The following is a 25,151-nucleotide window of genomic DNA, read 5'->3' on the forward strand; positions in this document are numbered from 1 at the left end:
TCCTCTTGCTCTCTTACTATTTGCACACATGAGTCTCCTCACTGTTCCCAAACTTGCCAAGATTCCTCATGTCCCAGGCCACAGGGCTGTCTGTGCCCTCTGCCTAGAAGGTTCTCCCCAGATATGTACATTCATTCCTCAACCCATCTCTTTGACCAGATCTCTGCCCACATGTCACCATATCCACGAGCCCTCTTTCCTGGTTACTGTCTTCCTCCCCTGCTATATGTATTTATGATACTTATTATTTACAGGACTCATGGTTACAGTATTGTATAATATTATTACAAATACTGTATAGTAGTAGCATGTGTGTGTGTCTCTCCCATCACATGTAAACTCCATGGAAGGAGCTATATTTTATCAATGATGCATCTCCAGGCAATAGCACAATGCTCGACATGCGGTAGATACTTGGTAAACACCTGTTGGTTACACTGAACGTGGACACCAGAGTTCAGTGAGGCAAGCTCCCAGGGGTGTCAGAACAGGAGAAGGCAGCAAGGGTCTGAGCCAGGCTGATTTGTGAGGGGTCTTTTCCATAGACACAAGGCTTTGTTTGTACAAAATCTGGGGATTGGCAGCAGGTTGCTGTCCAGATGTCTCCTGGCCAGGCCCAAGGGGCTCCTGGCTGGAGATGCCTTCACTCAGGCATGGTTCCCACTTGCTGCGAGGGACGGAGGCGTACGCTCAGGACTCTCAGCTCTTTCTGTGAGCTGCAGGATGAGGACTGGATGTTAACAGGACCCCTGAAGAATCTGGAATGGTTCAGGTGGCTGATGGCAGACGGGAGCAGAGGTCTGGCATCCCACTGAAATACACAGCCCCTGGTTTGGGCACGGGTCTTGGCTTGGCCACTCACTCACCCTATGACTCTGGATAAGAACAACCCACTCTGGGCCTCAGCCTGCCTATCTCTAAAATGGGACTCCATAAGCTCCAAGGCTGACTTTGACTGTGATCTGCCTTCCTGATGAGGAAACTGAGAAGCAGAGAGGTTCAGTGACTGGCCTGAGGTCACACAGCAGCATTAGGCCTAGAGCTGGCCCCCGTCCCTTCACTCCCACCTTTCCATCCCCCTGCCCTGCTGTGTTCAAACTCTGACTTAGAGAACTGGTCTTCTCCTCTCATCTTGGAACTTGTTTCCCAATTAGGCTTTGAGCCCCTCAGGGCAGGAACCACATCTGGTTCCTGCTTCTCCCAGTTCTTCAGGATTAACCAACCAGCAGGTTCTGGAGGAAGGCTTGGCAAGTGAAGGAAGAAGCTGGGTTGCCCAAGGGAAATGGCAGCAAAGCCAGGATCCCCACCAGGTCTTAATGGTTCCCCAGAGCCTGCTGATGCTAGGATTTGAGTCATTCACTCACTCATTCGCTCACCCAAACAATAACTGCCAATCACCTGGTATGTGCCAGTTATAACCAGAGTGCTGGGAATCCAGGAGTGACCAGGCTAGACGAGGTCCCTGCCCTCTGGAGCTTATGTTCCAGTGGGAACCAAATCCAGACACAGAGCAGTTTGAGATCAGGATAAGACCTTTGAAGGAAACAAAACAGGAAGTAGACAGAAACCTACCTCCTGTTTTGGAGCTGGGTTGGAGCTGGTTTAGATCAGGCAGTCAGGGTAGGCCTTCTCTGAGGAGCTGAGACCTGCAGGATGAGAAGGAAAATCCCACCAGGCAGAACGAAGAGCAAGTACAAAGGTCCTGAGGCAGGGAAGATCTCTCAGCGTGTGTGAGGAACAGACAGAAGGCCTGTAAGGGACAGCTGGGCCAGGTGAGCTGGAGAGGTAGGCAGGGGCTAGACCACGCCCAGGTAAAGAGTTTGCAGGCTTCCCAGGTGGCGTTAGTGGTAAAGAACCTGCCTGCTAATGCAGGAGAGATAAGAGATGTGGTTAGATCCCTGGGTCAGGAAGATTCCCTGGAGGAGGGCATGGCAACCCACTCCAGTATTCTTGCCCGAGAAATCCCATGGACAGAGGAGCAAGTACAGTCCATGGGGTCACAAAGAGTTGGACATGACTGAAGCGACTTAGCATGCATGCAAAGAATTTGCATTTTACTTGGAATTGGGAAGTCTCTGAGAGGGAAAAGGGGATCAGGAAAGATTAAAATACATAATCGATGTTTCTAAAGCATCTCGCTAACTCTAGAACTTCTTGCTGTTGCTAGTAGGGGAACCACAGGAGTCTGTGGTCGTTTGCCCAGGGGGAAGAAAGCCTTTTCTCCCAGGCAGCCAGAGGTTGTGGTGGCTGATGGAGGCAGGGCAGCCCACGAGAGAACTGTGACTGAGGTTCTGGTCTGGAGGAGCGCAGCCGCGTCCCACCCCCACCCCCAAGATCTCATCAACCACCCCCTCCCCCAGATATCCCAGGGGTGTTACAGAAAACCGTGCCTGCAAGATGTCTAGGCCCCCACTCCTTGATTATATTAATGCCAAAATGTATTAAAGAAGCGTGGTAGAAATGCCATTCTAATTGTTTCGTACACACGCCACTGGGAGGGAACTGATTGGACACAGCTCACAGGCAGTATGTTAATATGCTATTTTCATATGATGATAGCTTTGCATAATCTTCCCTTCTCCCAGCTTTGCAGGGACCTGTTGTTAACCAAGCCCCAGGAGAGAGGGGGAAAGGCAATCTGACTTCAAGTCCACTCCCCGCCACATTAATTAGTCATGTGGCTGGGGAAAGGTGTGCGCAGTCAGTACAAAGTAGACTTTATAATTTATACACCAGCTGTTTCCGTCCATTCTCTTCCCTGCCTGCCTCTAATGAAATCGTGTTACCAGAGAACTGACTGGCGTGAATTGAGCCTTTAATCCCATTGACCCTGGCCTGGCTGGTGGGGCCCAGGGGAGGGGGCGGGGTGGGGCCTTTCAGCAAGGGGCTATGATGCGAAGACACTGGCAGACATGACCGTTCGGTCCCCTACCCTGGCCTGCCAGCCTGCACAATGGAACGGCTTGGCACAGGAAGGGGGTGCTGGGAGTGGGGGCCTGTCTGGCTGAGCAACCCTCGTGGGGATCCCTGAAGTCTGGGATGGCTCACATTTATTGCCTCATCTTCTGAGATCCAGCGAAGCACAACATTCTCATCTAGGTTGTTCCTTTACTTAGAGAACAGGCTAGGCCAGACTGCACAACCAATGAGCTAATGCTTGCTTTTCTGACTCTGGGGTCGCTGGGAAGACAGAGACATGATTCCAAGGAGAGAATGCTGCCTCTGCCCCACAGCAGCAAACCTAAACTCTCCTGACCCAGGAAGCTGACTCTGAGCCCAGGAGCCTCTTCCTGGAGACAAGGGGTAGAGGCAAGCCAGGGGACAGGTCCTAGAGCTGGGTTCTGGCCTGTCCGAGAAAGGCAGTGATGGAAAGGGTGTGTCTCTTTCCCTACTCCCCCAAAAGAAAAACAAGCAAGATCAGACATCCAGAACCACTCAAGCAAATGCCTGCAAAACAGAGCACATTTGGCGAGCAAGAATAAACACAGCAATTAGCACCATGGCAGCCTCTTAAACAAACACATGGGACCAAGTCATGGGGGGGGGAGATGCATCTGTCAGAGGAACCAGAGGTTGTAAAGACGAGGCTTGAGTGGAGAGAAGCTGAAAATAAGAATGGTCAGGCTAAGCTGTTGGGGTGGGGCAGATCTATGGGTGGATAAAGAGATGGGGTAGGGACTGGAGGGCTGCAGGCTCAGGAAATACAGGAAGGGTGGTACCAGGGCATGGGGTGTGATGAGGTGGGATAAAGTGGGGACAGTGTGGCCTCCTGGCTGCCATCTTTAATTTATTGGGAACCTTGATAACCTCATAAGGGTATGAGGGCCCTCTGTCTGGGAAATCAGTGAGGGGTGATGTGGCAGGCTCAGGCCTCATTTCCCACAAGAGCTTGAGTGGGCAACCTCTACCCGAGCCCAGATACACTCCCAAGTCACATTGCTTGGCCTTGGCTGTTGCCTTCTCCCTCATCTGGAATGGAAGCTTTCTCTTCTTCCCCCAGCTAACTCCTAGATCCTTCAAGACTCAGATCTGATGTCAACTCTGCCTTTCCTGATTCCCCACGCTGGTCTGTGCTGACCCCATCATAGCCTACATCTCTGTCTTTCCTATTCCTTGATGAAAGGGGCCATGTCTGCATCCCTTGCAGCTAGCATTGGGCTGGACAAGGTGACCTGGAATGCGTCTCCTCCTTGGGTTTGTCCTCAGTTTACTGATCTGTAAAATGGATTTGATGCTGTCCTAGAGCCACTCTGACTGCCCGAGAATCCTAACTGCATTTTCTCAGGCCAAAATCTGTACACTCTATCCTCCTAGGAGGAGGGGAACTGTGTTGTGGGCATCCAAGCTGATTTATTAGCTCTGAAATAGCCAAAGTACTACTTTTGCTTAATAGCATTAAAAAAAAAAAAATGTGACCAGTCCTTTTTTTTTTTTTTTTTAATGAAAGTGTGGGGGAACATCAGGGGAACCTATCCAGGGAGAGAAAATGAAGTTGTCATTTTTCAATGTAATTAAACTTGGTTTTCAAAAAATCTCCTGATCTGAAATGTGAATTATGCTAATTACTTCTGGTGGCTGCAACATTGATTTCAGTGTTAAAGTTAATGGACTTAATGGATGTTGCTTTTCCCTTAGACATGGCTAGGGGCTCCTTGCTGGAGGTCCTGTTTGTCCACCATGAAGGGCTTCTGCTGGACCCTCTGAATCCTCTGTCATCAGCTTCTGCTGCCTGAAGTCCCCTCCATGTTGGTTCCTCCCTGTCCAGCCATGGCTCTGGGCATGAGGCCTCAGGGGAACAGTTGTCCCATTTTCCTGTAGGTGGATGGGGATCAGGCACCTACTTTATGCTTCATCAGTGCTAGGCCCTATGGGGGGCACAGAGAAGGAAACAGCAGATGGCCCCTATTCCTGGAGGTCTCATGGCCTAGAGGAAGCCTGATAGGAGCCAATGGAATGCCTGGGGGCTGGCAAGGCTGAGATTTAGACCCAGAGGCTCTCTCGGCCCTGAGGGCTCTCTGTGATGGCTGGTGGTTCCAGGAGAAAAGAGGAGGGAGAAACAGAGATGGGCCAAGAAGGCCAGGGCAGCCTTGCTCCCTGGAAGAACGGGTACAGGAGCTGATTAAGAAGGTGGAGTACAGGAGTGAGCAGGGCAGGGGGATGGTCCCTCGGGGGCAGGGGAAGCAGGTGGGGCATGGTCAGGCCACGGAGTTCTCAGTGGGGGAGCTATGGTAGAGGGTCTTGGAGGGCAGGAGGAGACTTGGGATATGGTCTTGTGTCTTAGCCAGAATGAGATGGGGCCTTGATGTGACGGTACAACCTGACAGCTCTCTCCTCCAGGAAGAACTGCTTCAGGATGCCCTGAGGGCAGGCCGGGCCAGCTGCCTCTGGTCCAGAGCATCTCAGGTTCCCCCATTAAAGTGTCATCTTAATGGGGAGTCTGCAGGCCTTTCATGAAGGTCTGTTTTTCTAAGAGAAGATTTTGGGTTCTCCCTGACCAAAAGGTCACAAGATACAGGGCACAAAGTTGTAGTCATGATTAATAAACATGTGCCTCCTTCACAAATGGACCCTGCCTATGCCAGGTAGAGGGCTCTGGGACATGGGCACACTCCCTCCAACCTGCAGCCACTGAGGACACAGTGCAGAGGCAGAGCTCCAGAGGGAAGCTATGCTGGCCGGAGAACTCCTTCCTGAGGAGGCATGCAGGCAACTCACCTTGTGGCCACCAGGAGGCACCCCTGAATCACCGCCAGAGACTGGGCTCCCTGGGAGCTAATGGGGGCCAAGCTGCCATGGAGGGGCCTGCAGAAGGAAGCAGAGCCTGATGAGGGCAGCACAAGGGCTCTTGAAGGGGCAGTGAGATATGGAGCCAGCTAGGGTCAGGGTCAGAGAAGGCAATGGCAGCGCACTCCAGTACTCTTGCCTGGAAAATCCCATGGACGGAGGAGCCTGGTGGGCTGCAGTCCATGGGGTCGCTAGGAGTCGGACACGACTGAGCGACTTCACTTTCACTTTTCACTTTCACTTTTCACTTTCATGCATTGGAGAAGGAAATGGCAACCCACTCCAGTGTTCTTGCCTGGAGAATCCCAGGGACGGGGGAGCCTGGTGGGCTGCCGTCTCTGGGGTCGCACAGAGTCGGACACGACTGAAGCGACTTAGCAGCGGCAGCAGCAGGGTCAGGGTAGGAAGGGCCTTGATCACCAGGCCAAAGACTGGACTGGATCCTATTAGGAGAGAGGGCAGGGCACTTCAGGCAGGGGGAGGGAAGGGCCTTCTTGAAATGAACTTCCTGGGGGCAGAGAAGAGCAGTGGGCTCTAGGAGGGAGAGTGAGGAGAAGGCCACTGCAGGAACATCATCAGCAATGAGGAGGGCCTGATGTCGCTGCTCCACCCTCTCCCTCAACTTCACTCCTTCTTTAATAATTATTATTATTATTTATTTATTTGTCTGCACTGGTCTCAGTTGAACATGTAGGATCTTTTAGTTGCACGTGGACTCTAGTTCCCTGAGCAGGGATTGAACATGGGCCTCCTGCATTGGGAGCATGGAGTCTTAGCCATTGGACCACAAGGGAAGTCCTCAAATCCCCTCCTTCTAAGAGGGAGTATGAGGTACAGTTCACCAAGGTTGCCTCACACATTTTCTCCAGTCCTTCCAGTTCTCTCCATCCCCTATCGAGGGGCACTGTGACCCCTCACCCTGGGCCACCATTATCTCTCCCCTGGACTACTGCAAAGGCCCTCTCCCTCCCTTTGGCCCCTGCATACCACCTCCTCATGCCAGCAGAGGTGAGCTTTATGACTTGGAGAGCTGACTTGTCTCTCCTCTTTGAAAGAGCAGTAGCACTTGCTACAAGCCAGGTACCTGCTTGTAGCATTTTAGGTGAATTAACTGTTTTAAACCTTGTAGTGATCCTATGGCTTAGTAGCAAATAATTGGCTTGCAACGCAGCAGGTGCAGGAGATTCGGGTTTGACCCCTGGGTCAGGAAGATCCTCTGGAGGAGAAAATGGCAACCCACTCCAGTATTCTTGCCTGGGAGATCCCATGGACAGAGGAGCCTGGCAGGCAAAGAGTTGGACACGACTTAGTGGCTAAGCACACCAGCAACCATCCTATGACGTTGACAGTGTTATGAATCCCTGGGTTGCATTTAAGAAACTGAGTTTCAGAGAAGTTGTTTCCCTGAGGTTATACAGTTAGTAGGTGGCCAAGCCAAGATTTTAACCCAGGTGGTGTCCACAAGGGGGCCCTTGTGACCCCTTTGAGTCTGCTCTCAAGGAGATAGTCAGCAAGCCACCAGCCATGTTATCTACGAGGCCTTCTGCAACCTGGTTCTTTCTTCTCTGCCCCCGCCACTTCCCCCTCCTCACCATTTGTACAATTTGTTTATTGTAGTATTTGTTATCTTTCTCTTCCAATAGAAGGGAAACTTCATGAAGACAAGGATTTTTCCCTGTTCTGTTCTTTGCAGCATCTCTATTACCCCAGCAAGAAGATCAAACTGCTGCTGCTGCTGCTAAGTCGCTTCAGTCGTGTCCGACTCTGTGCGACCCAATAGATGGCAGCCCACCAGGCTTCCCCATCCCTGAGATTCTCCTGGCAAGAACACTGGAGTGGGTTGCCATTTCCTTCTCCGATACATGAAAGTGAAAAGTGAAAGTGAAGTTGCTCAGTCGTGTCCGACTCCTAGCGACCCCATGGACTGCAGCCTACCAGGCTCCTCTGTCCATGGGATTTTCCAGGCAAGAGTACTGGAAAAGAGCACTGGAGTGCCATTGCCTTCTCCGAGGAAGATCAAACTAGTCAATCCTAAAAGAAATCAACCTTGAAAATATACTGGCAGCACTGATGCTGAAGCTGAAGCTCCAAAACTTTGGCCACCTGATGCGAAGAGCTGCGTTATTGGAAAAGACCTTGATGCTGGAGGAGGTTGAGGTCAGGAGGAGAAGGGGGCAACAGAGGATGAGATGGTTGGATGGCATCACTGACTCAATGGACATCTCCTGGAGTTTGAGCAAACTCCAGGAGATAGTAAAGGACAGGGAAGCCTGGTATACTCATAGGGTCACAAGGAGTCAGATATGACTTAATGACTGAACAATAACAGTGCCCAGAACAGTGCATGTAGTGGTCACAATATATTTATATATATATTTTTTTAATGAATGAATGTATCCTCACAGTTTTGTATGTTCCATTCCCTTGAAATGCCTTTTCCCCCTGCGGTGCCCTCGAAACTCCAAAGTGCTCTCTCTGTAAACATCTTCGATGGCACTTCTGCCAGGAAGCCTTGAGCCAGGACCCTCAGATGCTCACAGCCCAGGAAGTGGGTCCCATGTCACCAACTACACACGTCTCTCCTGTGTGGCGTGATCCCTGCATTTGACTCGTCACAGGTAGGGATGGGGATATTCTGCCAGTGGGCACACTGGTGCCTGACTCATCACTTGCTTTGGAAACCACGTTCCCCTACTTGCCAGGAGGATTGGGATGAGACAAACCCCATAAAGCAGAGGAGAAGGGAGAGGGTTCATCAGCCCATACGTAATGCAGCTTGTGGTTCCAGACATGTCTTTGCAGTCCTCTGCGACTTTACTCCTCTGCTTTCTGCTCTGATTCCTGGGACCTTTGACTCTTCACTTCATTTCAAGTCCAAATCTTCAAACTTCTGTACTTCTTTCCAACCTGACCCTCACTTTGCCACCAGTATAGCTCCAACAGAGCTCTGGACTCTGCAATTCTAACTCTGGGCCCAGAGCCTAAGTTTACCATGTTCCATTGTAGAAGTTGTGCACTGCACAATTTAAAGGGGTAGCATCCATATTGTAGACTGTATAAATACCTCTCCCTGGAGCTGGTGCAAGGCAAAATAGCACAACCAGACTAGCAGACCTGTTAAGACGTCCACTCATAGTAACTCCTTGGGTAACATTTCCACTGAGCCAGTGGTCTTTGGGTCTTTCCGGGGGCCAAGCCCTATTCTACTGGTGTCAGACTTAATCCACTCTGCTGCCCACAACCTAGCTGAATTGACTGAAGAGAGAGGAAAGGTTGAGAAAGAAGCACCCTCTGGCTTTGAGTCTTCCTGCCCCTCCTGTGGGAGAGGCTAAGCCTGAAGAGGGGAATGAGGAATCCCAGCTGAGAGAAATAGCCTCCATGGACGGGGAGTTGAACTAGTAGCTAACCAGTTTCGGGCTCTATAAACGTGATGGAGAGACAAGAAGATGTGGTGCACAGGTTACTTTGGGGATCATTCCTGGGCCAACAGAGACTTTTTGATGTGATTTGGTCACTTCTCACCATGTGGGGTAGCAACAGAGGGCCCCTGATCATCCCACCTCACCCTCACTTCCGATAGCCACCACTTATCACACTAGCTCAGCCCTATCCAGTTGAGCTGCCCACCTCAATCAAGACAGCCCACCCATTTCCCCATCTTCCTCTTTGGAATAACATAGACTCAGGCCACAAGAACCATTGTAATCAGTCTTTCTTATGATCGTTAACCAATGTATCAGACAAGATGGAGATATCATTATGCCCATTTTACAAACAAGCATGTCAAGACCATAAGTGGCAGAGCTAGGAGTTGAACCCAGGCTTGTCTGGCACCACATCCTAATTCAGAGCCATCCTGCTTTCCTGCCTATAGAGCCTGTGGCCACTGAACACCTGGTTGAATATGTATACAAGGCCCTCCCTACCCCAGCACCCAGGTGCAGAGGATGTGGATGTTAACCTGCACCCAGTCTAAGGAGCGACCTGGGTAAAGTGTGGCTGGTAGGTGGGTGGATTGGATGGGAGCCATTCCCATGCATCTTTGAAGATCTGAGGAACAGAACATGGGAGCCTGGGCCTCTCTTCTCCTGATGGAAGCAATTACCTGAGTGGATTTCTCACTGGGCGGAAGTCAGGCTAAATCTGCTTCCTCCCAGGTGTTAGGTTGCTCCCCCGTTGGCTGGAAACTTGACTGTGGTTGATTTAAGATTCCGGCACCTGTGTCCATCACCGCAGCCTCCACCATGATTACTGTCCCTACAAAGTTCCTAACTCCTGTACTTGTGCGGTGATCTTACCCTCTGACAGGCCGGACCTCTGTGAGCAGGGAGATTGGGTTATTATGTAGAAGAGTTATAATAAGAAATATGACTGCAAAAGCCAAGTCAGTTGAAATTGGACTATAATTAAATGCTTAGAAAATTCTATGCTTGGCTCATTTTAAAATCAAGTGCTTCTTTGTAGCAATTTCCTTTCTTTAATTACAATTTCCTGTCTAGTTTGACATTTACAATGCAATCTTGGGGGACATGTTTGTGATTTATTATTCCTGCTCCTATCAGGATATCACTGTGCAGAAATGAGTTTATAAAATAAGAGCTCAAATTATTATGGCCTTTGACCAATAAAGCAGGCTCATAATTTCAGGCCTGAGAGAAGATTACCATTTTTGACAACCCAAGGCAGAAATAGTGGAGAGGGGGAGGGCACAGTCTAGGAATTTGCTCCATGTTCAAAAAACATGGCATCGTCTCCTCTGGGAAGGCCAGCTTTGGAGGCAGGGGTTTTAATAACCCCTGGAATACCTACAAGCCTCTGCAGCTTTGAAGAACTTTTACTGTCGCTGATTCATATCCTAGAGTTAGAGAGGCAGGCATCGTTATACCCACCTTGTTGCTGTTGTTCAGACGTTAAGTCGTGTCCGACTCTCTGCGACCCTGTGGACTGCTGCATGCCAAGCCTCCCTGTCCCCTACCATCTCCAGGAGTTCGCCCAAGTTCATGTCTGTTGAACTGGTGATCCCATCCAGCCATCTCATCGTCTGCTGCCTTCTTCTCCATTTGCCTTCAATCTTTCCCACCTTACAGAGGGGGAAACATGCCCAGAGAAGTTAAGTGACTTGCCCAAGGTCGCAAAGCCAATGAGAGGAGTCTTAGAATCAGTACCCAGGTCCAACTTAGTCCTGTCCCCACAAAATAATAGCTGTCTTAAAGGCCTGAGAATGGACCTGAGACACAGAAGATGCCTTCAGCATGCATCCGGGCAGGGAGTAATTCTGCCCCAGTTTCAGGAACTTTGACCAGTTCCCAGAGCAGTACATGGTCATGACCTACGTAAGACCTCTGGGACTGTGGCCCCAGCCCATGAGAAAGGTAACATCATTTCCTTTTTCCTGTCATCTCAGAGTTTTACCTAGAAATTTGAGAGTCCTTACTGGCTTGCCTCATGCCTTTTTACCCTGGGCTGCAAAGTGAGACTTCCAAGCCCAGCATACGAAGGGTTTGCCTTCATGTGCACGTGTGGACGTATGATTGCTCAGCTACACGTGTGCCTGGACATCTGCACATGTGTGGGCACCTATGCACATATGTGCTGAGTATAGTACAGGGGCTGAGTACAGGAGGGGTAAGACTGCTTTATTACCCAGCCCATTAGATATAATCTAAAGACCAGAAGCCAATGTGGACGCACAAAGGGCCATGCATCAGAATTATGCAGGACTCAGTTTCAGTTCCTCTGGGAAGGCCTTGAAGAGAACGGGAAGCACAGAAAGAAGTGGGTCTCTAGGGGTTGTCTGTGGCCCTTCATCCTTCTGTTCCTTAGAACTTCCTGCAGTGAAGGCTCCTATCAGTCTGGTCCTCACCTGACTTTGATCAGGTCAAGTACACCCATTGGCCCCTCTATGAGCTGGGAAGTCTCTGGGGAGTAAGAATACACTATCCCACTCCCTCCCAGAATGCCAGCCAGCTCGGTGCCCTGGTCAGGAAGGGGGTGATATTATCTTGGTGAGTAGGCTCACCGGAGCGGGGGCAGGCCCGGGAGATGGTGATGAGTCTAGCTTCTCAGGTGGCTCAGTGGTAAAGAATTCACCTGCCAAAGCAAGAGGCGCCAGAGACACGGGTTTGATCCGTGGGTCAGAACATCCCCTCTAGGAGGAAATGGCAACCCACTCCAGTATTCTTGCCTGGAAAATCCCATGGACAGAGGAGCCTGTGGGCTACAGTTCATGGGGTCACAAAGAGTTGGACATGCCTGAGTGACTGACCATGTATGCATGCACGCATGCTAGCTGTGGACACAGTGAGTAGGGGGCACGTGTGAGACATCTACGGGGAAATGTCCAGGCAGGTCTGGAGCCTGGGAAGAAGGTCTGAGCTGGGCTTGCATTTTCTGCCCTGCCCCACAACACTTCCTGTGGTTTTAAGCCCCAGTGTTCCTTCCCTGCTTTCACTGTGGCCAGGTAGCCTGGATGGGGACAGATTAGACCCCTGAGGTCGGCTGAGGCAGTTGGTTCCTGGCTAGCGAGGCAGCCAGCAGCTGGTTGAAATGGGGTTTGTAGAGCTGCTGGTTTAGGTTTGCTCACACGCAAGGCTTATGGGCCGGGAGCAGGGGCATCTGGGGTGCTCCCTCCTGCCCCACTGTGGATCCCCTTCAGGACTGGAAGTCGGGTTTCCGCTTTGTCTCACTTGAAAGGAATCATTATGGGAGGTAAATCCCCGTCTCTGGCTTTTGGCCTCAGATTAAGTCTGTCCAGAGATTCATCTGTTGCCTGTGAAAATCCCTTTATTACTTCAAAACAATTTTAAGGCAGAATGCATTAAGATTTTTGAAGAAAGAGAAAGAATCATATCCCTACACCAGGAGGCCGGTTATGAAATTCAAATAGATGGGCCAAGCCAATCCTCTTACTGTGCCTCTCTTATATCCAACCAGGAGATGGGTGGGGGCTCGGGCCCGGCCCTCTCTATTCTGACCCCTGAGCAAAATGTTACTACTCTCCTAAAGGTTGTCGCTGGACTGGCCCTGCCTTGAACAATGGATCTGCACTTGCTTCCCTCCCCCACACATGCACACACACATGTTCACATCAACACAACCTCAAGCACACAAGCACACACTGGTCCCTCCCTGTCTACAGTTACTGCTTTGAATCACGTGTTGTTCAGGGGGGAAGCCTGGAAGTCTATTTGATCTCTATTGTTCAAAGGAGATAATGGAAGCTCAGACAGGGGAAGTGACCCTTCCAAGGTCAACCAAGACCAGATCTGAAGTCTCCTTCTTCCAAGGTCAGGACTCTCCCCTAGGAACCCCCAGATCTCCAAGCATAGGTCTGAGGCTCCTCCCAGGTTCCTGACTCCATGAGGAAGGCCAACCTGGACCCAGGTGATCTTGGGTCCCCAGTCCCTCCCTCAGTGAGTCTGTGAGGCCTCCTGTCCTACTCTGCCCATAGAGACAGAGAATTAGGCCAAAATAATGCTTCTGCCCTTATTCCACCCCATTCCTCTCATACATAGGCCCCATCAAGTCACAGCACCAAACAATGACAAAGGTATGTACAGGAGGAGACAGTTTCCAGAACTCGTGGAAATCCATTCATCTCTGCATCCATCCTTCCATCCATCCATCCATCCAAGTTCAGCTCCACTGTGGCTGCAGCAGAGAGTAAGGCAGCCATGGTTCTGCCCTCAAGTTGCCTGTGGAACTGTGAGAAGACAGACAGGAAAACAGCCCTTGCAACCCAGTGTGTTAAGTATCAAGCCTGGAAAACTACAGGGAGCTGGGGGAGCAGAGGAATGTCACTTATCCAGCCTCCTGGCCCATGAGAGATAAATGAGCCAGCCACATGTTCCTGGGGAGGAAGGAGGTTGGACAATGTGTGATCAAGTTCTTTCCAAATGTTTGCCTGGGAAGCAAAGGTTGGGGTGGGGATGGGGGTCTGGGACCTGGAGCTGCCTCTGTTCATTGCCACAGAGTTTCTAGGAAGCCTTTACCTGACCTTACCTGGAGTCCTCTGACTCTGAACATCTATTGTAATTCCACCATTGCACGTTCATCAGTAGGGACCTTTCTTTCATTTCTGTTTAAATATAACTATCTCTGGCAGGAATACTCCAAAGATGCTTACCACACCTTATACTAAATGCTTTAGGAATATCATCTCCCTTGGAGGTAATGAAGCAAGTACACATTGCTCTGTGGTGCTCAGGATGCAAGCAATGATACATTTTCTTATTTTTCTAACACAAATTATATCTGGTCCCAGACCAAGCTCACCCATGTTGGTGAGAGATCCAATGCCAGTAATTTGTAGGGGGCTCTCTCTTCCTCTTCTTTTTATATTATAAGAACTTCAGATGTTACACTTCCCAGAGAACCAGAGAGGCCTCATCCTTGAACATGGCTGCTGACCTAGGCCCATTCAAAGGCAAATCCCTTTGAATGCTTGGAGCCGATCACAAGACCTTAGAGTCTAGTGCTCAGTCGTCTAGCTGCTCCTCCAGTGGACCCAAATGCGTGTTCTCCAGGGCCTGAGGTTACAATCTGTAGACTAGAACATTTGGGGGACTTCTTGCTTGAGGCTCATAAGTTGGCCTAGTGCCCTGGGATCCCCTTCAGCCACTCAAGGTCTTGGTTGTCAGCAAGCCCAGCACTGTGGGGACTTCTCACTGGCCACTGGGAAGGGTCTGGCAGCCTGCTGTCCCTTCACTCTGCTACCAAAGCCCTGCCAGCCTCTTGACTGCCTGCAGGCTGACCCAGCTCTGTGACAATTCAGAAATTGTGCATTCAGTGGGAAGATTAAGGCTGATTAAGAAATTCGTGCTAACGAACTGTGCTTAATTGGATTTGGGGAAGGACACAGAATGGGCTGCTTGACATTCCAGGGTCCTCAGCACAGTCCTGGGGCCGCTCCGGCTCCTCCTTGCAAGACTGACCGTATCAGCAGCCCCTCTTCCCCCAGTGCCTAGCCTTTGGCCTCTCAGCCTGGTAATGGGGAACTTCTCTGCCTAATCAGACTAATTAGCACTGGGGACACAAAGTCATAATCTACAAAGAATGCAAATGCCAGTTTTACAAAACAAAAACGCCATATGTGCAGTAATTAGCAAACCACGGGCACGTTTTATAAATCATATTTATTAGTTTGTAAACAAATCAAGCTCTAAATGAAATGAAAGATGCCATTAACTGTGACTGCTACAGTGGCAGTGCTGAGCAGGCCTAGATAAGGGGGACTGAATTACAGAGTAGAAACTGGCCCAGGAGCCCTGTCTGGGAACCCATCCATCTCCACCCAATCTCCCTTCCAGCCCAGGAGCCCTGGTGAGGGAGGCAGAGGTCTCTGCCCTGGCTAGCCAAGATCCATGGACCACTGTCCTCCTACCAAAGCCCCCTGGCAGGCTGTCCATCTGCCCAGCATCCCATGACCCTGGTTACTCAGACTAGAGCTTAAACAAATGATTGTTCCCACCATGATGACAGATGGCATCTGAACCCCAGCTCAGTACCAGACCCCTCTTTCCTTAATTTTGGAACCATAGGCCTCTTGGTCTACTTACATACCTCTAGGGCTTGAGGAAAAGTAAATGTTTAAGTTGAAGGGACTTCATACATCGACCAACCTTGCTGCCCTGCTTCTCAGCCTCTGCTGTTCTTGGAGAAGAGCCTGAGGGAAGGGGGCTTGCCCAGGTTGGCCCTCTCCTGTGCTGAACTAATGTGTCTCCTGTCAATCCAGCTGAGGTCCTGCCTTATACTCAGCCATCCACTGGGCATTCAAAGTGTTGAAATCGAAATGTAGCAGTAAGTCTAAGCTTTCCAGGGGGTCCAGATCATAAGAAGGGTTCCCATTGTGCACTATGACAGCCATGATTGTGTTCCGCTCAGTGTATTATCCTGTCTCCCTTCTTTGATGAACTGTTCCTTCTTGCCTTGGGAAAAACCTCCTTCTGTCCAATGTGGCTTTCAGTCCAAGTATCCAGCACTACCTCCACCACAAGGTGGACATGTAACCTATGTCACTGCATTGGATCCACTAATACAAATTGGACCCATCACTCTCCTTATCCAGAATTTCTGAAAAGAGTGGGAGTGTCAGTTTCAGAATGACATAGCTGGTTCACACTTTGATGGTCTGACCTGGTTAATACAATGAGCAATGACAGTAGATAACATGAAGTGAAAACCAAAAGTTCATAGGCAGTTTCAAAAATAAGATTAGTATCTCCATGAACCAGAAACGGAATACAAATCATATATATATTAGATGCACACACATATATATGTGTGTATGTATTTGTTGTTGTTTAGCCGCTCAGTCATGTCTGACTCTTTTGCAACCCCACGGACTGTAGCCCACCAGGCTCCTTTGCCCATGGAGATTTTCCAGGCAAGAATACTGAAGTGGGTTGCCATTTCCTCCTCCAGAAGATCTTCCTAACTCAGGGATTGAACCTGAATCTCGACATCGCCTGCATTGTAGGTGGATTCTTTAATGCTGAACCATGAGGAAAGCCATATATATATATAGCATATTCAAAAGCAGAGACATTACTTTGCCGACAAAGGTTCATCTAGTCAAGGCTATGGTTTTTCCTGTGGTCATGTATGGATGTGAGAGTTGGACTGTGAAGAAGGCTGAGCGCCGAAGAATTGATGCTTTTGAACTGTGGTGATGGAGAAGACTCTTGAGAGTCCCTTGGACTGCCAGGAGATCCAACCAGTCCATTCTGAAGGAGATCAGCCCTGGGATTTCTTTGGAGGGAATGATGCTAAAGCTGAAACTCCAGTACTTTGGCCACCTCATGCGAAGAGTTGACTCATTGGAAAAGACTCTGATGCTGGGAGGGATTGGGGGCAAGAGGAGAAGGGGACGACAGAGGATGAGATGGCTGGATGGCATCACTGACTCGATGGACGTGAGTCTGAGTGAACTCCGGGAGTTGGTGATGGACAGGGAGGCCTGGTGTGCTGCGATTCATGGGGTCGCAAAGAGTTGGACATGACTGAGCGACTGATCTGATCTGATCTGATGTTTTTGGATATATATATATATATATATATATATATATATATATATTTGATGCTTTCAAACTGTGATGTTGGAGAAGACTCTTGAGAGTCCCTTGGACAGCAAGGAGATCAATCCAGTCAATCCTAATGGAAATCAACCCTGAATATTCATTGGAAGGACTGATGCTGAAGCTCCAATACTTTGGCCACCTGATGCAAAGAACTGACTCATTGGAAAAGACCCTGATGCTGGGAAAGGTTGAGGGCAGGAGGAGAAGGGGATGACAGAGGATGAGATGGTTGGATGGCATCAGCAATTCAATGGACATGAGTTTAAGCAATCTCTGGGAGATGGTGAAGGACAGGAAAGCCTGGCATGCTTCAGTCCATGGGTTCTCAAACAGTCAGACACGACTGAATGACTGAACAACAACAACAAAATAAGCAAAATGAAGACTAATCTTTAGAAGGTGTTAAAAACAAGGTAGAACTAAAATATTTTATAACAATAGCAAGAAGATAGGAGTGGGGATTGAAGTTAAAACATTAAAAATTTTTGTACTGTTGGAGGCAAATAAAGAAACTAAGTTTGGACTTTTAAAAAAGGTATAACATCCAAACCAGCAGAGAGAAGAAAACAGGTGATAAAAAGAACTCCATAGGGACTTCCCTGGTGGTCCAGTGGTTAAGAATCCATCTTATAATACAGAGGTCATGAGTTTGATCCCTGGTCAGGGAACTAAGATCCCACATGCCACAGAGCAATGAAATTTGTATGCAGCAACTTCTGGAATCACAACTAGAGAGCCTGTACACAGCAACTAAAGATCCCACATACTGCAATAAATATCCTGCATGCAAAACTAAGACTCGAAGCAGTCAAAAAAACAACAAAAATAAGACTCAATAAATCCTATTGAATACAGGAAAGGAAAAAAAAAAGTACATGGCCAAAAATGTTAAAGATGGTATAAAATAGTTCAACTTTACCAGTTATTACAATAAATTTAAGTGAATTAAACCCACTTATTCTGAGATGGACATTAACTTGGGCAAACTCCAGGAGACAGTGAGGGACAGGGAGGCCTGGCATGCTGCAGTCCATGTGGTCGCAAAGAGTCAGACACGACTTGGTGACTGAACAACAACATTCTGAGATACTCTCAGATAAGAAGTTAAAATCTAGTCATAAATTATTTATAAGAGACATAAAAACTAAGACATACATTGATGCTGAACCTGATTGCTATTAATAATATAACCTTAAAATGACAGAATTATGAGGAAAAATTGACAATACATTAGGCAAAATTACATAGCAGAATTTGACAGAACTGTCAGAGAAACTGACAAACTTACAATTATAATGGGAAATTTTAACATTTTTTTTAAGAAACTGATGGAACAGAAAAAAAATAGTAAAAATGTAGGCAATTGAATATCTATGACTTAATTACACAATTAATAACTGTTTACTATAAAAACCCTGAGTCCAATAGACTATACTTTATTTTCAAGTATACATGAAACATTAACAAAATTGATTATATAATAGGCCACAAAGGATGTTTTAACAGACACTAAATATTTGATATAATTAATGACACATTCTATGACTCCAGTGCAATAAAATTAGAAAACAATTAAAAAGGTCTGAAAAAATCTCATTCATTTTCTTCTTTGTAGTGAAACTATATGTATAAAAGAGTATACATAATATATATAGAATTTTAAAAAATATAATAAAATGAACATCTGTGTAACATCACTCAGATTTTAAAATATTATATTTCCAGACTCTTTCTTTACCAGCTGCGTTCTCTTCCTTTTCCCCAGGGATAACCACCACTCTGACTTCTAGGGAAATACTTTTCTTGTTTTTTTTTCTTACTGTTTTACTATTTATGTATGCATCCTTAAATAATATTGATTAGTTATGTTTTTTATCTTTATACTAATTGAAAGCATCAATTCTTCAAAAGCATCAATTCTTTGGCACTCAGCCTTTTTTATGGTCCACCTCTTACCTCCATATATGACTACTGGAAAAACCAGAGCTTTGACTATACGGACTTTTGTCGGCAAAGTGATGTCTCTGCTTTTTAATACACTGTCTAGGTTTGTCATAGCTTTTCTTCCAAGGAGCAAGCATCTTTTAATTTCATGGCTTTGAACCACAGTTTGAAGAATTGATCCTTTTGAACTGTGGTCCTGGAGAAAACTCTTGAGAGTCCCCTGAACAGCAAGGAGATCAAACTAGTCAATCCTAAAGGAAATCAGTCCTGAATATTCATTGGAAGGACTGATGCTGAAGCTGAAGCTACAACACTTTGGCCACCTGATGTGAAGAGCTGGCTCACTGGAAAAGACCTTGATGCTGGGAAAGATTGAGGGCAGGAGGAGAAGGTGGTGACAGAGGAGGAGATGGTTGGATGGTATCATAGACTCAATGGAGTTTGAACAAACTCTGGGAGATAGAGAAGGACAGGGGAAGGACAGGGGAGCCTGGTGTGCTGCAGTCCATGGGGTCGCAAAGAGCTGGACATGACTGAGTGACTGAACACAACAACAATACTAACTGAATCATACCCATATACCCTGCTTGGTGTCTAATCATGTGCTGGACAAAGGGATTATAGAGATAAATTAGACATGGATCCTGCCATCAACATGATCACAAATGATTGTGGGAATGGGTAATTATGGCAGTATGAAGTAAGATATGGAAGCACAGAGAAGGGTATTATCATAATCAGAATGGGAAAAAGAGAGACTTCTCAGAGCAGCTGCCATCTGAGATATGTCTCAAAATTAGTTGCCTTCTTTTTTTTTTTTTTTTTGCACCTCACCTAGTATTTTGCAGAGAAGGGTGTGTGAGTGCTCAGTTATGTCTGAAGGTTGCCTTATTTTCCAATAAGACAAGGGAGGTTGAGAATTACTGACAGTTTTGAATACACAGTGTGAAGCAATTCAGCCTTGTCTTAGTGAAGATTCAAAGTAGGCAAAAATAAATTTTGTTTTTAATTTACATAATGGAAAAGTCATGTGTAGTGGGTTCAGGCATGGCTGGATCCAGGAGCTTAATTGATTTTGAGGTTCTATTTCTCTCTATATCATTCAAATAGGCTTTTTCTATGTAATGAATCAGGTTGCCCCCCCACCCCCCCAGACTCTCTTTCAGCCTAACATTATCAATAGGAAGTGTTTTCTTTCTTAAGTTTCATCTGTGATTCTCAGGGAACATCCTAACATTCCTGCATTAATCGCTGTGCCTAGAAGGAATGAGTGTTGTTATCATCCTAGATCAAAGACCAAGATCACCTACCCATCTTCTTTCAAACCGTGTAGAAATGGTTCAGATCTCAGACGTGAAAAGACACCTCAAGAAAGCAAAAACAACCAGAATCCACCCAAAGTATGAGAGACTACTTTGCATCTGAGACATGACAAGCTATTTGGTACAACTGGAGGATGTGATGAGGAGGGATGCCTGGAGGAGGTGAGATAGATGCAGAATATGTGAACTACCAAGTTTAAATTTATCCTGGATACAACGGGGAACTTTCTAGTGACGGAAAGGGTTGAAGCAGAGGGTGAGGAGTTCAAATGATCACTCAGAATGATCTCCCTGGGACCTGTGGGAGGGAGGGACTGAGAGTGAGGCAGAGGGCAGAGAATGATCGGATAGTAAACTGACAGAGAAGCAGAGACTGTAGAATGAGGTAAGAAAGGATGGGGAGATGAGGAAGAGAGAGGAGTCAAGGTGACCTCCACATTTCTCCTGAGTATGGGTGCTCATCACCAAGATGGACAGCATGAGTGTGATGGGTCCATTATTTTAAATGATGGCTGTGGCTCTGCTCCTCTCCCCAACTTCTTCAAGCCTAGTGCCGCATACACACTAGGTTCCTGACACATCTTTATGGGTAGCGGACTAATTGGAAGTTGGATTGAAAGGTAATGCTAACTATGGTTTGTGCTTCAAGATGTAGGTCTCCTTGGGACCCCCTTGCCAAGTCCTTGAGAGCCCACTGGGGAGGTCGTGTGCCTGTGGGAGATGACTGTCCTTCCCACTGACAGCCAGGTTCCCAAGTCCATGTATCCTGCTGGTGGGATCAGGGTTGGCTGCTCCTCCCCTGATACTTTGCCTGGTGTGTGGAATGTCCTGAGACCTTCTCCTCCTATAGCTCCATTCTTCCCACCTCTGCCAAACCTTTCAGAGGAAATCCAAGAAAGGCTGGAGTGACATGTCCTAACCCCAACCAGAGAGGGTGCTTCAAGGAGGGATCTGACCACAGACAGGTGCTCTACCCCACCGTGGACAGGGATCTATGATGCCCTCCCTCCATTCACCCTCACTCACAACACTCTATGAGGCAGATGCTAGCATTGTCTCCCAACTCACAGAGAAGGAAACTGGAGTCCAGAGAGGTAAATTAGGTTGCCTGAGGCCCCTCGTTAGTAAAGTGGGGGATCCAAGTGCAGGTCCAATCAGAATCTTGGGTGCATCAGCTCATTCCTGAACTATTGTCAGGAGGCGGGCAGCCTGGAGTGGTAGTGGCCTGGGAAGGACAAAGGCTGAGCTCAGATTTTCCTGGGCTCCAGAAGGGGTCGACCAGAAGTCCAGCTCCACAGTGAGCACATGGCCCCTCCCTCTTGGGTCTGTGTTCCTAGGGGCCCACGCACTGGATGGTGACAGGCAGAAGGCTGGTAGCAATGTGGCAGGAGAGGGCTGGAGGAGTGGGTGGCTGGGGTGGGTTAATGCTGCTACCTTATGAAGGACATTTTTCAATTGAGCCAGTAACTGGAGGCCCTGAGAGTGTGTTCTGTCTCAGCAACTCTACAATCAGAGGATATGAACTGGCTGTGAGAAAGCCATCAGGGGCTGGCTATTCCCAAACTCTTGGAAGGCACAGAACTAGATTTAATAAAAGGGGAAAATGGAACATTTTCATTAGCACCAAATTTTCCATTTAATTTGGACTTTTGCAAATAAGTGGCCTAATTACTGCCATGATTTGAGTGTCTCAATAGGTTTCTCCTCCAAGAAGTTGGTCTCCATTGTCCAGAGCTTATTCTTGCACCATGGCCTCTCCCACCCCTTCCCTGGAAGCAGGCAGGTCTCAGAGGCCAGGCTGGGCCAGGGCAGCCATTGGAGGGGAGCACAAAGCTTTGGGTTGGCCTGAGTTCACAAGGCCCTCCTTGCCACCAGCTCCAGCAGCAGGCAGGAAAGCCGCCATTCTGGGGCCTGTGAACCCCCGACCTAGCCTAGACTGTGTCTGAGCCCTGGCTTGAGTCTTGCTCAGATGTCAGCTCAGTCCTGGGAGTTTGCGGAGCTGCAGTGAACTGACAGCATCTTCAGCCCTGTGGTCTGGCTTTTGGCTTTTTTTTGCTGCTCACCCCAGGCCTCTGTTCTTGGCCTATAAAAATGACTGCAGCTCAGCAGTCTCAGCCCACAGCCACTTACACTGACCGTGCCCATCCTGGAGAGGTCAAGAAAGAGGAGGCAGCCCCAGTCCTGACTCTCACAGCTCTGGTCCGGGACCCTCAAAGGCCCTTGCTATCCCCACCTGGTATCGAGTCTGATGCCTAGGGCTGGAGCCAATTCCTTCAGTTCTTTTCACCCCTCCCCTACTCGTCCTACCAACAGGCTTTTGCTTTTTTTCTTCCCTCTGCGCTTGAAGAGAATCAGGGATTAAAGAAACAGAGCAAGAAATTGCCATGAACTAGCCTAGCAGACGATCAGATAGAGTGATGGAGAGAAGGGGTCCTTCTCCCCAAAGCAGCTTAGAACATCCAACCCAATGGGCTCCCCACCCCTTCCCCGAGAGAGGCAGGGTTAACCAGTGGGCAGGGTCCGGGTGTGTTCAGTGCCAGAGACCAGCACACTTCCCCACCATCCCTAACCTAGACCCCAAATCCTCTTCTCTCCCAGAGAACTAGTCCCTTAACCAGTTATTGTTGGGACTTTGGTCTAAGCACAGCTTTTTAATGCCCCCTCCTCTTCCTGCCCAGGACAGCAAAGTCCACTCTGACCGGTCTTCAAGCCAAACTCAGCTGTCCCAATACCTCTCGGGGCTCCCACTTCCAATTTCCAGTGTCCAGGCCTATGTCAGCCTTAGCACCCCAGTTCTGGCCCTCTTCTTCCAAGGGAGAGAGAGGACACCCAGAGCCCCTTATGGAAGAGCAGCTGGAGGTTCATGGAGACACATCGACAGCCACATTATAACTGGGATGTCGGCAAAGCAAGATAAAGATGTTTCTTGGGGAGCTGTGGGTTCCCTTCAGACCCACAGCCCTTCCCACACCTGGGGGAGGGTCTTCTTATGTCGGCAGTTCTTAAGCCAGACCCTTAGTAGGGCAAGGAAGGACACAGAAGGGAGTCCGCATTCTCTGCTGAGAAGTTCCTCTGTGGTGCCCTACTCTCATGGAGCTTGCAGGCCAGTGGAAAGAGGTATTTGATGCTCTCCCTGTTTATGGGGCTTCTCTGGTGGCTCAGACAGTAAAGAGTTGGCCTGCAATATAGGAGACCGGAGTTCAATCCCTGGGTCGGGAAGATCGCCTGGCGGAGGAAATGGCAACCCACTCCAGTATTCTTGCCTGGGAAATCTCATGGAAAGAGGAGGCTGGTGGGCTACAGCCCATGGGGTGGCAAAGAGTAGGATATGACTGAGCGACTAACACTTTCTTTCTATTTATAGACTGAACCTCAGATGTTGGCTGATGTACCTCATCACCCAGCTGGTGGGTGGTAGAGTTGAGATTCCAATGAGCTCCTTAAAGGCAAGACCTGTGCTTATTTGTTTATTATCACTAAAATTTTAAATTTACGTAGAGCAAAGCGTGCAATGGCAGCTCAATGGTTTTTCACATATGTGTGCACCCAGGTAACCATCACCCAATTCAAGGGCTAGATTCCCAGCATCCCAGAGGCTCCTCTGTGCCCCTTTCCAGTCAGTACACTCCCACAAAGGTCTTCTCTATTCTGCACATTGTGCGTATTTTTGTGAGCAAGAGGATTCGTTGGCCGAGAGGGGCTTTCCTCTGGTAGCTATGACTCAGGTGTTGCTGGAAAAATGGCATGACCCAGCACATGACTGGCACATAGGTGGAAACCCTGGCACTCTGAGGAGTGAAAAGAGTTATGACATCAATTATCAGGGACTGTCCCAGTCTCTCTCTCTATCCAGCCCTGCTGCTGCTCAACCTGCAGGGAGAGGCCAGAGGCTCTAAGGCAAGGTTTTTGATGGGGGCCTTTTGGGGCTTCCCAGGTGGTTCAGTGGGAAAGAGTCCTCCTGCAATGCGGGAGACCTAGGTTCAATCCCTGGGTCAGGAAGATCCCCTGGAGGAGAAAATGGCAACCCACTCCAGTATTCTTGCTTAGGAAATCCCATGGACAGAGGAGCCTGGCGGGCTGCAGTCCATGGGGTCACAAAAGAGTCACACAACTGAAGCAACTGAGCATGCATGGGGCCCTCACTTGTAGTAGGACCAGACCAGGCCCACCAATCCCTTCTAGGGTCCACCAGCCTCAGGACTCAGCAAGAAGGGTGGGGGCAGCCAAGACACCATGTAGGCCTGAGAGAGGCTTCCTTTGCCTCTGCTGGCAGCCAGCTCACCTAGTTCTACCAGGCCCAGGCTGCACTTTCCTTGCATGTGGACTTCAGAGGGGGCTGGTGGGGACTCAGTATCTGGCATCCACAGGATGGAGACTGTCAGGAGGCTGGGTTCCCCCAAGAGGCCTTCTAGGGCCCCAGGGCTCCCCAGACTCACCCTACCCCAGCCAGCTACCCATCATTCACTGGCCAGGAAGGGACCGCCCAGGCAGATCCTCATTGACTTCCGTCTGCCTCTTTGTTTTTGAGCCAGGCCAGCCAGTTCAGTGTTAAAGCTGCTGGAGTGTCCAAGGAGACATAAAGAAAGTTTAGAGACTTTTAATTTGCCAGCACGGCCTCTCCTGCCGGCCAGCAGGTTGAGTGTTTATGGAGAAGGGCAGCCGCAATAAAGGCTTATTGTTCCTCCTCTGAGCCACCGCTTGGTGACTCCTTTCTTAAGTGAGACAAAGGGAACCCAAGGCCCACAGGCCTCCCCAGGCTTGGGGGGCTGGGCCCACAGTTAGCAAGCATCCCCCAGGTTCCCCCAGAGCCAGGACCTGTGAGGAAGGCCCAGGTCTGCCTCCGTCTGGACTGTACCCACGGGAGAGGGCAGGCTGAGGGCACTGACCACGGGACCCACACTTCAGTAGGGACTCCAGGAGACCCTAGAGCATCAGGAGGTGGGACTCCGACAGGGAGGGGACCCGAAGTCCCTCTGCAGGGGAGCCACAGGGCCAGCAGAGGAGCAGCTACAGGGGCCGTAGG

This window comes from Bos mutus, chromosome 15 (genome assembly GCF_027580195.1).
Source record: "Bos mutus isolate GX-2022 chromosome 15, NWIPB_WYAK_1.1, whole genome shotgun sequence".
NCBI lineage: Eukaryota > Metazoa > Chordata > Mammalia > Artiodactyla > Bovidae > Bos > Bos mutus.